This window comes from Rhea americana, unplaced genomic scaffold (assembly GCF_003343005.1).
Source record: "Rhea americana isolate MKP2758 unplaced genomic scaffold, rheAme1 scaffold_415, whole genome shotgun sequence".
Taxonomy (NCBI): Eukaryota; Metazoa; Chordata; class Aves; order Rheiformes; family Rheidae; genus Rhea; species Rhea americana.
Window position 1 is genome coordinate 326,184 of NW_028186552.1, and position 14,999 is coordinate 341,182.

Consider the following 14,999-nt stretch of genomic DNA (forward strand, 5'->3'; position numbering starts at 1 on the left):
CCATTTGTTTCATTGCTGTTTAAACGGGAGAGTCTTTCAGGATAAATATAAAGCATCTACATTTTTTAGTGTCTGCTGTCTTTTTTTATTCTGTTCTTGCTCTCTTGACTCTGAGTTTTTAAAACAGTCACAGGCTTGGGAGAGATCTCTGAGATCTAAAATCTTTTTTTTTCTTTTTTTCCCCTYGGATTAGTCACCATTTTCTACTGATCAAAGAGGAGTGTTCTAGTCATTAAAGCTCGCTTTTAAACAGCAAAATCATTAGTATTTTAATAACATGCCGTTATTAGAAGAATTCAGTTCCTTTTCTCGTCACAAAGCAGTTTCAAAGGGCTGTGTGTAAGAGCGTGTAAGATGTAGTAACTTTTAGAAAGTTTTAAAGGTGACCTGGAAAAAATCCACTTTAAGAAAATTCTTTATGATAACTCATGATGAGCAGAAAGTTTTAATTAAGATTTTGGCCTTTGTTGATCATCCTCCGTCCCCTCCACCACCACTTATCTGAGGCTGTGCGCAGTCAGGAGTAATCGCTAGGGCAGGCAAACAACTCGGAAAGAAAGAGCGATTTAATCAAGAAAAAAAAACTTTGAAAATTATGTTTACTCTTGCTGCCAACTATTTAGTGCTAATGGTTGCTAACCATTTAGGAGAAAATATTTTTACATGTTTACATGTTTTCAAGTTTTCTGAAGATGCTAGTTCCATTTTTGTGATATTCTGTTTTAAAATTTGTTTGTTGCTAACTAAAACGTGGCACTTATTTGGCGCCTTTACATTTCCCTATGAACCTAATCTCCTTTGACACTATTTCTTCTGTAACAGCATAGATCTGCTTACTAGGAAACCTTGCTTGCTACTGCTCTATTAATGGGGGGGGGGGAAATGCTAAGGAATAAGTTCATCTTCTGTCTTTCTTGAAATAGCATGATGTGATTTTTGCATGCATATGCAAACAGAATAGAGGAAAAAAATAAAATTGTTCTTCAAGGAAATCAAATATGTTGATTTATGAACATAAAAAGACACAAACCATTATGAAACTCATCTAAGGCTGAAAAGTATTTGCAGTCACTGACGAAATGAAAGAAATCAAAATATCAAGCACTTTTCTTTAAAAGGGAACTCATTAACAAGTTTAGGTTAAGTAGCTGGATCAAAGCGATTTGTATCATCAAGACAAAAACAGAATAAACTTGCACAGCTTTAGTACATACATATTTTCAAATAATTATGTATTTGCATTTTTTATTGTGCATACTTTTTATTCAGATGCACCTCACAGAAGATAATTGATGGCTACAATTAAAATCCAGCCTTTCGTATACATTTGAAGAGGTACCCAAACCAAACTGCATTTAAAGAAAAGCAGATAGTAACAACGCTGATAACCTGTGAGTTAGAAAGAACTTTTTTCTTCCAGTGACTGTAAAACTTTGTGAAGTAGTTGGCAAACTGACTGCCGGCACTATTAGTAGAATATCTTTCCGATGTTCTGGGTGGTGGTGTTGTCTAATAATCAGAATTATTGAGTATTTTCACTTCTCAAAAGTTGCCTGCTGGCTGGCGCAGAGGACCTTGCGCAGGAACAGCAGCAGCCGCTGATAACGGGCCAGGCACAAAAGTCTTAAGATTTTTTTTTTTTTTTTTTTCTGTAACTGAAATGCCCTGACAAAAGCTACATGATTTGAATCAGACTATCGGTGATTTCCTCCAAGATGAAAGCAATTAAGGTAGAGAGAATTGAGGCCACTTTGCTTCTGAATAAGAATATAAATGGGAGTTTAAGGCTCTGTAATGCCTGGACATTATGCTCATGTCTCTCTGAATTCTCCTTTTATTTTTATTACCTGATTGTCTTATCTAACCAGCTTCTGTAAGGTCATTTGTGCTGAGACAGATTCTGATATGAATTAAAGCACTGCATGAGTGGAAGCTTAGAAAAATATCTTGAAGAATAACAGTTTAAGACCAATATTTTTATTTTAAATTTTACTTGCATTAACCTGGACTGGAGTGTATGTGTATTTTGCTATATTTATAGCAGAGCAACTCTTTAGTTCTGCTGGAATTTTTTTTATAATATGAACAAAATGAAAGTAATACAAAAAAATAGTTCCTGTTGAACACCGATATTCCATGATGCTGTTATGAAATTCCCCAAATCTTTTTTTCTGATGATGGTCACACATTTCTTATGTTGTTCTTATRTTGCTGGAATACAAAATAGTGTAAAACACAGTGTTTTAATAAGCTAATGTCATGCCCTTCATTTCCTTCTTCACTGAAGATAAATCACTGCCTGGATACGTGGGACGTTTGAAGTGCAGAAACACTGGGGCTCCGCTCAGCAGCGTGAACGTGCTTTGCTGACGCCTCAGCTGAAACATGCCTGCTTCAGGTCACCGTCTAAAATATATACAAGATAGATGAGTATATACAAAATATATACAGGARAACTGGAAGAAGTCTGGATATAAAAGTACAAAGTGTTTTAAAAAACRTGCAAAATCATTATGGGAACACTGCGGTAGTCTGATCTGGAAAAGAGGAGGTTGAGAAAAGTCATAACTATTTTCTATAAAAGGTTAGTTAAATMGAAAGGTGGTTAATTATTTGCCCTGTTAAAGAAAGGACAGGAAAAAAGTCATTTTAATTAGCAGCAGCGACTTTGATGGATACAGGAAAAACTTAGGAGGCTGAGGAAGCATTAGCATACGATCCATGGGGAAGTGGTAATCGCCTTCATTAGGGGTGCATCGGACCTTGCTGGGCGGACGTTAGGCAAGGATAATAATCTGGCCCCGTTTGCCCTCTCCTCTGCACGGGAGGCTGTACGTGTGCATGGGTCTGCAACCTGGTATCAGAGGGTGGCCTGCTAGAAGAACAAATGTGAATAACATTTACTGACATTTCAGTGCGGCTATTTAAAGGGTACAGCTAAAAAATTACAAACTTGCTCCTTGTTTTGTTTCCCCATTTGATGGGATTGCAAGGATTTTTAAGGGGGGGGGGGAAGCAAAAATTAGATTTTAGCTGGCTTTTCTGAGAATTTTGGTAACTAAATGAAAATGGAGTGTGGAACATTTGCAAAGGAGGRATGGTGATGATAGAGAAAGCAATCRAGCCTTTCTGCAAGCAACATCCCTGCCTTTTACGAGTTGTCARTTGTATCTTTTTGCTTTCATAAAGTGATGTGAGAGTCTTCTCCTATTGCCATAGACAAGCATCATATTTAATAACCGTCAGTAATGAAGGCTTTGCCTTTTTGGAGWTGTTAGTTATTTATTGTCTGGTACAGTAGTGAGTTGTGTGACCTGAAGTGTGTGCAAGATAGGGGGAAAGCAACGGAAAATATGACAGCGACTGTGACTGTGCTTGGCTAAACAGAAGTAAAAAGCTAATTAAAGCATGTGTAGAAGATTAGGGATATTGTGGGTGACGAGCAGCTTTTCTTTAAAGATGAGTGCATCTAAGTTACGAGATACCGCGTTATTAGTGGGTTGTTAAATAAGCTGTTTAAAGGGCCTTAAACTGTCAGAATACACAACTACGTGAAGCTTCAGTGGGAGCAGAATTAATTACCACATCTACTTTACAACGTTGAAAAATACATCAAAAGTAACTGAAAGTGGAGAAGGGCTTGTTTATCTTTTAAAGCTGGCATTACCAGTTCTTTTGAGATAGCTGATTCATTTTCGGGGACAAGAGCGCGCACATGCAAACGCACACGCAACGCTTGCTCTAAGGTGGAGGCTCTTGCGGTTGCCCTCAGGCTTAGTGTTCCTAAACTAGAGAATTGCTGTGTTTGGATAGTGTCCAGGCCGGCATTTGAAAACGTGTTCATCTTGAATCGATGGGTATTTAGCTCGTTGGAGATGCAAACTTGCAGCGTAGACGAGCCCAGAAAAAGGCTATGAAGAATAAAGTGCTCGCATTGACTCTACTTCAGTTTGGTTTAGGTCATTATTATTCATTAGGATTTGACAGCTCATCTACACACCCTAAACCAAAATACTTGRGGATTTATATTTAACAGATTTTAAAGGAGAATATTATATTGATAGTAGGATATTTGAAATTCAATGGCTTTTTTTAGCTGCTAAAAAGTAAACACAAGAGTAGGCTATGCTTGTAGACTTCTTCAGGCACACAAAATTGTACAGAACCACTTCTTGGTTGATCTTAGCCAACAAAATGATAAATGTATGGCACTTTCATCCGGTGCAGCTCGTTTGTCTGAGCGTAAGGAGAGGAGAATAAGCAAACCGCATTTCCAGTAGGGATTACACTGACTTCAACAAGAAATCGGATCTCTAACCAAAATATTTAAACTGGAACATAAAWTGGTTGACTAAACGAAGCCAAGCTCTTTGTGTTCTTGAGTGTTTGACAGGGTTTACTGATATAAATGTGTAACATCTTCTGAAAGTTTAAGTTTTGGGGTTTTTTTTAACTAAAGTAGGCTACTTGCTGAATTACTCTTTTATTTTACAACTTAGTTTTCTGAACATGCTAATATATTCTATACCAGTACTTTAGTATGTGTAATTTATACTTCAAAAATTGATGTCTCTTCTAACATTTTCAAAAGTGAGATCTTAGTATTGGCACCTAAATTCATATTTAAACATTCAGTACGCTGGCAGCTGAATTTTGAAAAAGGTGAATGCTTCTAGCTCATATCCCCTTTGGTTAACAGCTGAGACTGTTCAGAACTGCTGAAAATTAAGTTGCCTTTTCATTTATATAGTGTGTTTGTGCGTGTGTACGATGCGCACGCAGAACGTGCATGCACAGACGCTCGTGTCTCTTGCCGCAACCACTCCGTCKCCAATGTTGTAGACCCTCGTAGCTCTCAGGCTTGATGGATCTTTTCCCATTTATTTTCTCCACTCTGCAGAAAGTGTGCTGCGAATGAAGTAGGGATACTATGAAGGGTATTTTTTCCTTGCGTAAGAAAATCAAATGCTACTCAGGAGAACTGCATTTTGTTAGGGTTTGGGGAGAGGATTCCCACCTGTTGCCGTGAACCAGGTTAGGCAAGCCGTTACAGACGGCGTCCTCTGCACTACGTGAGCGTCCCGCAGGAGCCACCTGGCCCTCGGCCCGTGGAGGTTTTGAGCACGTTCAACTGCGACTGGCTTGAAACTAGCTTCAGCGCCTCCTGCGTTAGYGTGAACGCTGTGCCCTATCAGGCTTAACGTCTTTTGAGTTGAGCAGTCGTAATTAGTGGGTAGGTTTGAAATTCTGCATTTAAATTTGATGGTAAAGCAGGCAGATTACTTCATTTAAGCTTGTGAGGATTTTGTGAGGGATAATTCATTAATATTTGTGTCATTTCTTGYAACGCATCTCCACATATTCCACCGCCCCCACAGTTTCCTTCGTCCAAACTTCTGATCATTTAGTAGCTGTGCTTTGCGTTGTCTCCGCTTGGTCTATGTTTTCCTTGGAAGTGAAGTCAGGCCTTTTTTGATGATAAGTGAAATAGGAAAGTTTTCTCTCCTGTGTAAACACTRTAGTACGATGCTATTTCTCATTAGTTTAACCCTGAAGTATGACTGATGTGGGGCTAGTTCTGTTARGTGGTACCTTTGGTAGAAGTAGTTCAACTGTTCTTATATCCCTCTTGCAGCTACGTTTTTCTCTTCTTGATTGTTCTTTCACCCCTTTTGGACTATCACTCTTGATGAGAGATGCGTAAAGCCTAAAAGAGATGCGATAGTTTGTAGCGTCTCACTCTAAACCAGACCTGTGAAAGGATCCAAGATAAACAATTTTTTTTCATTTTTTATAATAAATGAAAGCGATCACACCAGAAAGTAACTTAGCCAAATAGYAAGGTTGGTGCCTGTACTGAGAAGATGTGATGGATGCAGAGCAGGAGCGAGACGAGTGAGGGAACCGGGAGCCTAGCGCTCGCCTTGGCATCCCCGGTGCCTCCGAGACTCGCCGAAGGTGCGTTGCTGAGCCAGGTGCTCCCTATCTTATGCTTGTGTAGTTCGCTTATACCTGAGCCATTAGGCTGGTTGGGCTTAGTGGATGCGCAGGTTTTCATCTGCATCCTTACGCAAGTATCTCCTGTTTCAGTTATGTCTTTGGAACATYGTAATAACTTGTCCTCTTCCCCCGGTTGCTTGTAATTCCTTGCGTTTTAGTATTGTTCATCACAAAAAAATATGTATTCTATATTCTGTTATCCAGTGTTGGTCATTTTTAACCATAGTTGTCTTCTACTCAGCAGAACTTCAAAAAAAGTCTTTCTACAGTCTTTCTGCTCCCATTTTTGGGAGCACCATTGCGGGTCTGGACGGCGCAGGGAGCGTGGGAGYGCGAGCCGCCGCTCGTCGGCGCCTCGGCGTTGCAAAGCTGGCAGCGTCGCCCGCCCGCCCGAGAGAGCGTGAGCTTGCTTTTGACTCTTCTGTGAGAAGGAAAAAATCGTTCTRTATACAAAATATTTCTATTTATATTAATCTCTTTGACCAACAGTTAATTTGCTAAATCCGTGAGTGTAATCTACAAATTACTACTATTAAAACAGGTTTATTCACAGACTTCTCACCCACAGATTCTTTAGGGAAGACARTGTTATCTTTTTAATGTTTAGCATTATTAAATATGCTTATACATTGAGATCTTTAATAATACATTTTATCAAATTCTTCCTCTGATGTGCTATTAAAAGTAGCCTTTACTGCCTTTTTTTTCCTGAAAAAACTCAAGAAYGCTACAAGAAAAATGAAATAAAATGCAACAAAACACAGAACTACAGAGTCAAAATAAAATAAAAACTGCAAAAACACAGAGTAAAGCCTGGCAGAATAAAAACTAGTAGAAAAGCCTGACTGAGAGATAATTCTACAGCACCAAATGTTGTAAGGGAGTAGTAAAACAATTAAAACTAACAATTTTTGAAAAATATATATGTATGTACCAATTTTGCTTTGCTCAGAGAAAAGAGAAGTCAAGCCTTAAAGACTAGACCCAGAGCTTAAACAATACAGGGATTCATCTGAGTRTAGAGGAAATTCAGGAAACTTCAGTCAGAAAGTGAATACAGATCTTTCAAGAGAACTTGTTTAATATTAAAAAAAAAGTTACTTTTAAAGAATTCTGTGTCTAAGCCTTTTGAAGGCCCCAATTTTGTAAATGTTTTATTATTACTTCTTCATTTTTAATTCCAAAAGAAAACAGTTTATTTCCAAAAGAAACCAATTTCTAATAATAGTCAACAATGTTTAATTAATAGTTATTCTAGTTTGAAGTAAAAATAGGTACTTTTTGTTTTTAGTTGACCTCCATGTATGTAGATAAATGCTAATGCTGTTCTTTAGCAGGAGTACAGATGYGGGGAATTATAATGCAAAAGCTTTCGGTAAGAGGTCTGTTACTCTGAATATCCATGCACAAGTTGCAAGGCTGGGTAAGAGTATTCCTGCCTTTCATCTAACGTTCTCCTTGGAGATACGGTTGCATTATCTGTTTCCTTGTTGCCAGTTAGTTACAGGAAACACTGCTYGACTAAATATCGTTAATAGTTTTCAGAAACATTTCGGTTTCGGCTGTTGCTAGTTAATCAAGCCTCTCTCACCCGTCCGTACGAGCTAGGAAGTTTTGCAGTGAACATCTCGTTATAACTATGTCGCTGACCGGTGGAAAGGCACGAAGCAGAGCGCGTGCGTCAGCGTGTGCTCTCTGCTTGCTGACAGATGGTGCCCTTTGGTGCCTCGTCGGGCTTTGCGCGCTCTCTCTGCGGTGGTGCTTTTGCTTTCCGTGATGACTAGGAAAGAATTTTTATTTATTTATTTATTTATTCTTTTCGGTCCGAACTGGCTATGTCACCTTGAGGGCGTCAGCTCCAATAGCAGATGATACCGCATACGAAATGTTAATATTTTAATGTAAAATTTTGCTTGCATTCTAGGATAGCAAGAATATCACTTAAAAAAAAAAAATTAAAAACCCGTCAGTGCAGATGCTCACCATCGTGTTCGAGGCATGCCTTATTACGTACTGGTCTTCAGCATGGTCTTTGCCTCTTTCCTTTGCAAAACTATGTGCTGGCATTAACATCACTTTAAGTATGGCATGAATGCATGTTACGGCATTGAGTTTAGGATGTGTTTTACCTCCAGCAAGCTTATTTGTTACTAGGATTGCAGGAGGCTATAAGACCGTACTGAATTCTTCACTTTCTGGCTGAATCTCCTTTCCCTGCTGCAACATAGGCAGCAGATTTCAGGCAAGCCCGTCAGGAGAGGGAGCAGGGCAGGCCGGTGCCCAGGCACGTTGAAGTCCAGCCAGCGGGCTTGCAGGGCGAACGTTGTTGGGGAGGCCACGCATACGTCTCCTGGACGAAACAGCGTTATGTTTTGGCTGCTTGAATTCATAACTGCATCCCGCCCTGGTAGGCAGCAGCTGTTCTGCTCCGTCTTTGTGGCTGGTCTAACCTTTGGAGTCCTGCAAAGTGTAGCCCCGAGTTACACARGCCCTAGGTACCCTCAGCAGAAGCGAGGCCAACCGGGGTTTCGGTGGGCTGCCCAGGCTGCTTTCGCTCCCTTTGGAGAAATGCAGCCCTGATGCATACTGACAACTCTTTTTCTTTGCCCCAGTTGCCTCCCACATCAGCTAGTTTAAAAGTTGCTCAAAAACAAGTGTGTACATCTGACTTCCAAAACGCCTACAGATGTAGAGGCTCCAGCCCTGACTGCAATGCATAAAAAAACTCAAGCTACGTAAAGCAAGACGCAGAAACAGCTGCAGTCAAAATCTCCAGGAAATTCTGTCAGCTCCTGCTACCAGTTCAGAACACGGAAGAATGTCCCTGGATTTTAATGCTCTGCGTAGCACAGCTAAACAAAAACAACGTGCGTTGTCCTTCAATGTGTTAAACACCAAGCACTGTCTTGCAGAAAGATAAGTATGTTTGAGTGGCCTGCAGAGAAGTGGCRGCATCCCAGACAGAAAAACAAACCTATCTGCTTGCACGTACACAAAAGATAGGGCACCTCTGCAGCTATGCAGCGTTTGTCCCCTGAAGGTAATAATATAACAAAAAATATGTAAACAGCTGACAGATAACTTATCTAGAATATTAGGTGTGGGGGGGGAATCTGGAGTCAAGTTACTGGAGCTGGACTGCAAATAATTGACAAAATGAAACCTAAAGAAGTATAAAAATGAGTGTAAAGGGAATCTAAAAAGATTAATACATTACACTCGGTAGTTTACCCTGAATCAGTACCTGATCTGTGGTTTCTGGTTTTGTTGCATTGATTTTTCAAGCAATGATCTGCAGACCGCAGAAATTTTGGGCTGCATCTGAAGGTTTTTGGAAGGTGAATAAGAAAAGCAAGCTCTTGTATGGATGGTTGCATCATACATATAGGAAATTTCTTAAAATAGCTGCCTTGGAGAGCCAGTTTTCCTATGGGAAAAAAATAGCATCTACAAGTAAAAAAGGTTGAAAACCCCAGGGGTATTACCATTAATATCCTCCATAATAAATAAATAAATGTGTGTGTGTGTGTGTGTGTGTGTGTATGTGTATATATATATATATGTATATATATATGTATATATATATCTTTGTATTAGATCTCATTTTAATAATTCCTAGGCCTAGAACAGCATGCCATCTATTGTACTTTGTATAACCCTCTTTGATTTATTTTTTTCACATTTAAATGCATCTTAAATGATCAAACAAATAAATAAAATGCAGATTACCRCCTAAATACCAAATACTGTCCTGCTGAAAGCCAAATAAGCTACCCATTTCTGTTTAGGCTTACCTCCGTATTCACATGTGCTGGGGCTTAATGAAAAACATTTTACTCTATCATGTTATTTCTTTGCAGATGTATTTCAGGGAAAAGAGATTAAAACCATATATGAACTTTACAATTTGAACTTCTCTATTAACAAGTTTAAATGTATATTTTTTTTAGTGTCTCTAGGCCACTGCTACTTCAGATTTGAAGCATCACTTCGGAAAACAATTATTCCTTTCTGTATCATAACTGTAGTAAAGAAGTTATTGAAATAATACTTAAAATTAATGTGGGCATATGTAGAAAAGATGAAGTGCCRGGTTGTAGATAGTGCAGTAAAAATAATTTGAGATCAGGCAAGGTAGAAATGAAAATGCAAAAGGAGCAGATCTGGTGAGATAGGATAAAAGTTCATCAAGAGGATATGGAGAATATTATTTGGAGAAGAAGGTGAGGAGAGACAAGGAAAACAAGCGGGGGGAAGTGAAGAAAGCTTCAGGAGCAGAGATAATACCGGGATGCTGCAGATGGAACTGACGACGGTGGGTATTAGAGAAAAGGTGTGTGATCACACACATTCATAAAAATACATGCAATTTATGGCTTCTTCCCTGGACCCTGTTTTGTTTTGTTTTACAGTTTCTGAGCTTGGTGGGCACAGTCCTAATCTAGACAGTCAGGGCTGCTGCAGATTTCTGCGCTCAGGGTGGTCAGCTTGTCCCTTCCCAATGCATACAGCTTCCTTTCTCTGTGCTTTCTTTACTTGGATTTGTTTATCTTACTCATTATCAACAAAGTACAGCTGTAAAATCAGGTAATTAAGTCTTACAGACCTCTTAAAATAAACTACTGACAGCTAGTAATAAGCAGGAGCACCTGGGCTGTGTTTTCTGCTCAGCACGTGGTGGGGTAGAGAGCTCGGGTTAGCAGTTTGCCAGGGATGACAAAGGTGAGTTAGCCGTTCTCGGCCTGCTGAGGCTCTCGTATGGTGGATGGAAAGGCTGCAACCAGAGCTTTCATGGGTTTGTGAAGATGCAAAGGTATTGTCTTACTATCATCTAAGTAATTACAGTGCAGATATGAAATATAAATGTATTAAAATAGCCTTAGTAACATTTTCACTTTCTTAAGCAGCTGTCATTAGCTAGAAAAAAAMAACTATGGTCCTATCTAAACTGCATGTTTATTCAATGTCCTAAGAGATAGTCACACAGACAGTTTGTAGATGTTGTTAAACCTGTGTCTATCAAAAACTCAAAGGACAGTCGGGGGGAGACCCTTATTCCCCTGTGGTGGTCTCTAGYGCTGTTATACAAATCTCTATCTGTTAATCTTCTCTCGCTTGACCAGCRAGATCAGCCTAATCAGCCTAAATAACCTGCTACAGTTTAGGTAAAAAGAAAGTAAGAGCAAGAATAGGCCRTTTTGTCTAAAGCCAAACTTCAAACATCACGGAAGCAGAAGCTTTCACTGATGGACTTCTAACAGCAAGGTTCTTTATCTGCCTGCTGGTACCAGGACCCTCGAGGAGCAGATCCTTTCTGCAATCAGGACGATGCCAGCCAGTGTGAAGTGTGGAAAAGAAGGAAAGGTTATTTTTCTATGGTTATGAAATGTAATTTGCTAACCAGGAAGTCTGATAAAACTGCAGAGATCTCCGCAGCCATATTACTTCATTTGTTTACAGCAAAAAGTGGACTTCACAAAACCTGGAAAACGTGATGGAGAGCCCTTCCTGTGCTGCTGCTGGGTTTAGACRTGGCCTGGAAGGTTGTTCCAGTTCTGTCTTGCCTGATATTTAACTCCTATATTTGGGTTTTAATATTGCACACCGCTCTGCCAGATAAGATGTATAAATCAAGGGCCCGATCATACTCCTGTTCCACTTGTACTAGGATGTTTGGCAGTGCTCTCTCCAGAGTTCATTGGCTGACTGCGCCCTGACCTCCATAGGCAAAATTGTATCTGTAGCATGGGGGTGTATATTTAGATATATGATACAGTTTAAAGAAAGAAGATCATACACAGAATTTATAATAAGGTTTAAGTCTAATTATATTTTAAATCATAAGTTTGGTGACATTTACCTTTCCCTGTGTCATTTTATTTTTCATTTTGTGCTTCAAACCAGTGTCCCCCAAACTCAGTGCTGCTTAAAAATGCTTAATCAAATAAAAATGCTTATTTTCCATCAGTGGATTTCTAGCTACAGTCATGATAGATTAAAGCAAAAAAAAAAATTAAACAGCTGTGTGACAGAAATGAGGGAATATTCCTAATCATTACATCCATTTTAAAATTCATTTTGTATTTAAAATGCAGTGAATTTGTCTATGTGCAGCAYGAGTTCTTTTTAAGGGTATGCAATTACTTACTGTATATTAAATTGAAGTGGCAAATCTCAAAAGCAAGCTGAAAGTATTGAGTCTTTTATCTCTCAAACCGAGATAGCTGAGGCTGCTTAAACCAGTCAAGAGGGAGTGAGGTGACCGATTCAGGTAAGGATAAATCTCCAGGTAAGAAGCTAAGGAGCCAGGTGTTAGTACTGAAAATCACAGGGACCAAGAGATCCGAGAGCAACTGGGAAAGGAAGTCAGGAGAGGGCAAAACCGAGTGAGACTGAACGTTGGGAGCAGATACGAAGGTCAGCCTGTAGGGAAACTGCTCTCCTTTGGTAGGAGGTACAGTCCTGGACTTTACTGCAAACGTGTTCAGCGCTCCRGGGGAAACGGAGATAAGGACGTACGTGACTTCCTATAAATCAGAATATTTATTGTAGAAAGTGATGCAAAAGTGAATCGATCTGAGAAGCTATGGAAAGTATGTTTATCTGCATGTTTTGTTAAACACGTGTACTTGAAAACAGAGCTCGGACTCCAGGGTGCTGGAAGCAGCTGGATTTGGGCAAGAAGGCATCTCAGGACATGTTTAGCTGCAAAGTCTCGTGGCCTTGGAGTGAATCCTCTGCCCAGAAATAGGCCTGGGACATCTGCCAGCCCCTCTCTTATGCTTCCCACACCCGGAAAAGAAAACTACTAAAAACCAGGGTGAACTGAGGAGCTTTTGAGCATGGTGTWGTTGAAATTCAGCATCCTGGCTCAGCTCGCAGCAGCGGGTCAGTGGTGGGGTTGTGTGCCGTTGCCGCTGGGCTCGAGGAGAGGCCTCAAACCTTCACCAAAAGGGCAGAGAAGTTCTTAACTAATCCTTACCCAAACTGATTCATTGCTGAGTTCGTAGCTGTGTATTTAGGAGAAGGCAGAACCGAGTAGGTAAGTTAGTGTTTATACGTTTCTTAGTCATGCAGGGCCTTCTCTTTTTCTGTAGTGCATCAGAATAATTTTGCAGTAGTCAAATTCCGCAATTTTGAGGTTTTATAGATTTATAATTTTATAATCAATTTATAAATTATTTTACAGAAATTCAGAGCAAGGGAAATAAAAGCGAGCATTTGTTATACCTAGCAAGGTAGTGGGAATATATCTCTGTCACTTAAAGATATATGTAAGCCATAGGCATGCTCTCTGACTGGCATTTTGTAAGAACAGAACTATAAATGGATAAAGCACAGGTGTAAGAGCTACAAAATGTTTTCTTTCCTTTCCTGTCTCAGTACTTGTCAGTTGTGCAACCTCATCAGTCAACTTCATTGCTGGACACCTCAACTTCCACACCTGCAGCATGTAGTAAAAAATACTTCCTTGCCTTTTCTCAATGCTTTGAGAATGATTAAAATTAATGAATATTTGTTATGAATGAGTGACTAGTGACAGCATTTTTATTAGAAAAGCTTGAAAGGAGGCTTAATAAATACCATCTTTTCAATCTTTTTAGCCTATGATTTTCTTAGCTTTCTTGGGTCACTGACTTCATTATGTGACATCAGAAAATGCCTTCTAAAAGCAAGTGCTAATAAAACAAATGTGTATTCTGCTCTTACTGTTTCCCTTCTATGCTTGAAACAGAATTCATTCCCATTCAACTTAGGAAAGAAAGATTAATGAATATCTCACTAGTGTCCAGTGATCTGTTATGAGCATTAAATAGCTTTTTGTCCAATTACTTTTTCTATAAACAGCTAGTGTTTTCATACCTAAAAATGCAGTAGTGTTATGCAGTTTTAAAAATACTGAAGCTGTTTCAAATCAGTTCTGTCTATTCCTGAATATGACAATATTAGATATCTTTAACAGTATAAGGAAATGTTGAACAGCGTGTCTTTGGCTACTGTCCTTCCAAATGGCTTGCTTCAGTTTAGCCTACGTATACATAAAACTCAAGGAAGAGCAGTTTAGAATAAAGACTGCCTTGATTTCTAGGTTTCTAGCAGCAAGTGGCATTTTGTGGTGTCTTTTTAGTTCCGTGAACTACTTCCAGGGCACTTCGTGTACAATAGATGAGAAAATATAAAACATGATTTCATGGTTTCTTTAGATATGCGATCATAAAGGCTGAAAGCTACCTATTTTGATGATATATTTTGTTTTTCAACTTTACATGACTCAAACCTCAGCAATGTAAGCATACTCAGAAAGAAAATCTAATGGCCTTTATATTTTAGTGTTTCATTAGTAGAGCTGCTTAGGAAATGTTTTTTCTGTCCTCAGGTTACTCAGGCTTTCAGAAGTTTTTGTGCTCTATACTGAGGTGAGCCTAGGAGCTTTCAAAGTTACTGTGAAAGAATAAAGATCCTGGGAAAGCCACAGTCATAGGCGATACTCACACGCTGTCTGGGAGCTCCAGGTTCAGGTATCTCCACTCCTCCAATACTGTGGGCAAGTGTAGGCTGTCATCCCACCGCCTAGTCTCAGTCTCTCCCACTGAAGCTTTTTGCGTATGTATAAATAAATAATTTTCATGGACAATTAAATAGCTGTTGGAGCAGAGATTAGAATATTTTGTCTCTCATGCATGCTGTTATCACTGAGCTGTAGCCTATTGCTTTTGTTCTCTGTAATTAATTACTGATATAAAACTCAAGAGCTTCAAAAAGAAATGTTTGGACAGGTTCTGTGGTACTGACATAAGCGCCACACAGATTTGAAAAGCCCATCAAGATGGTGATAGATTTTAACCCAGCTAAAGAGCTATGTGTTACTGTATGATGTTGTAAACTTTACCTTTTAACAGAAATTAAATGTGACACCAAAGTCATTCCATGATAAATATTCAACTAAAATATTTACATTCCCATGGAAATTTTATTTTCAACAAATAAATGTACGCTTC

General features: G+C 39.2%; 1 protein-coding gene across 1 annotated transcript in view; it reads left to right on the plus strand.

The window, feature by feature from the left end:
- LOC146590245 (low-density lipoprotein receptor-related protein 1B-like) overlaps positions 1–14,999 on the plus strand; it is a gene marked incomplete at its 3' end in the record, with an annotated part of 297,172 nt that overhangs the window by 225,002 nt on the left and 57,171 nt on the right. The window lies entirely within an intron of this gene.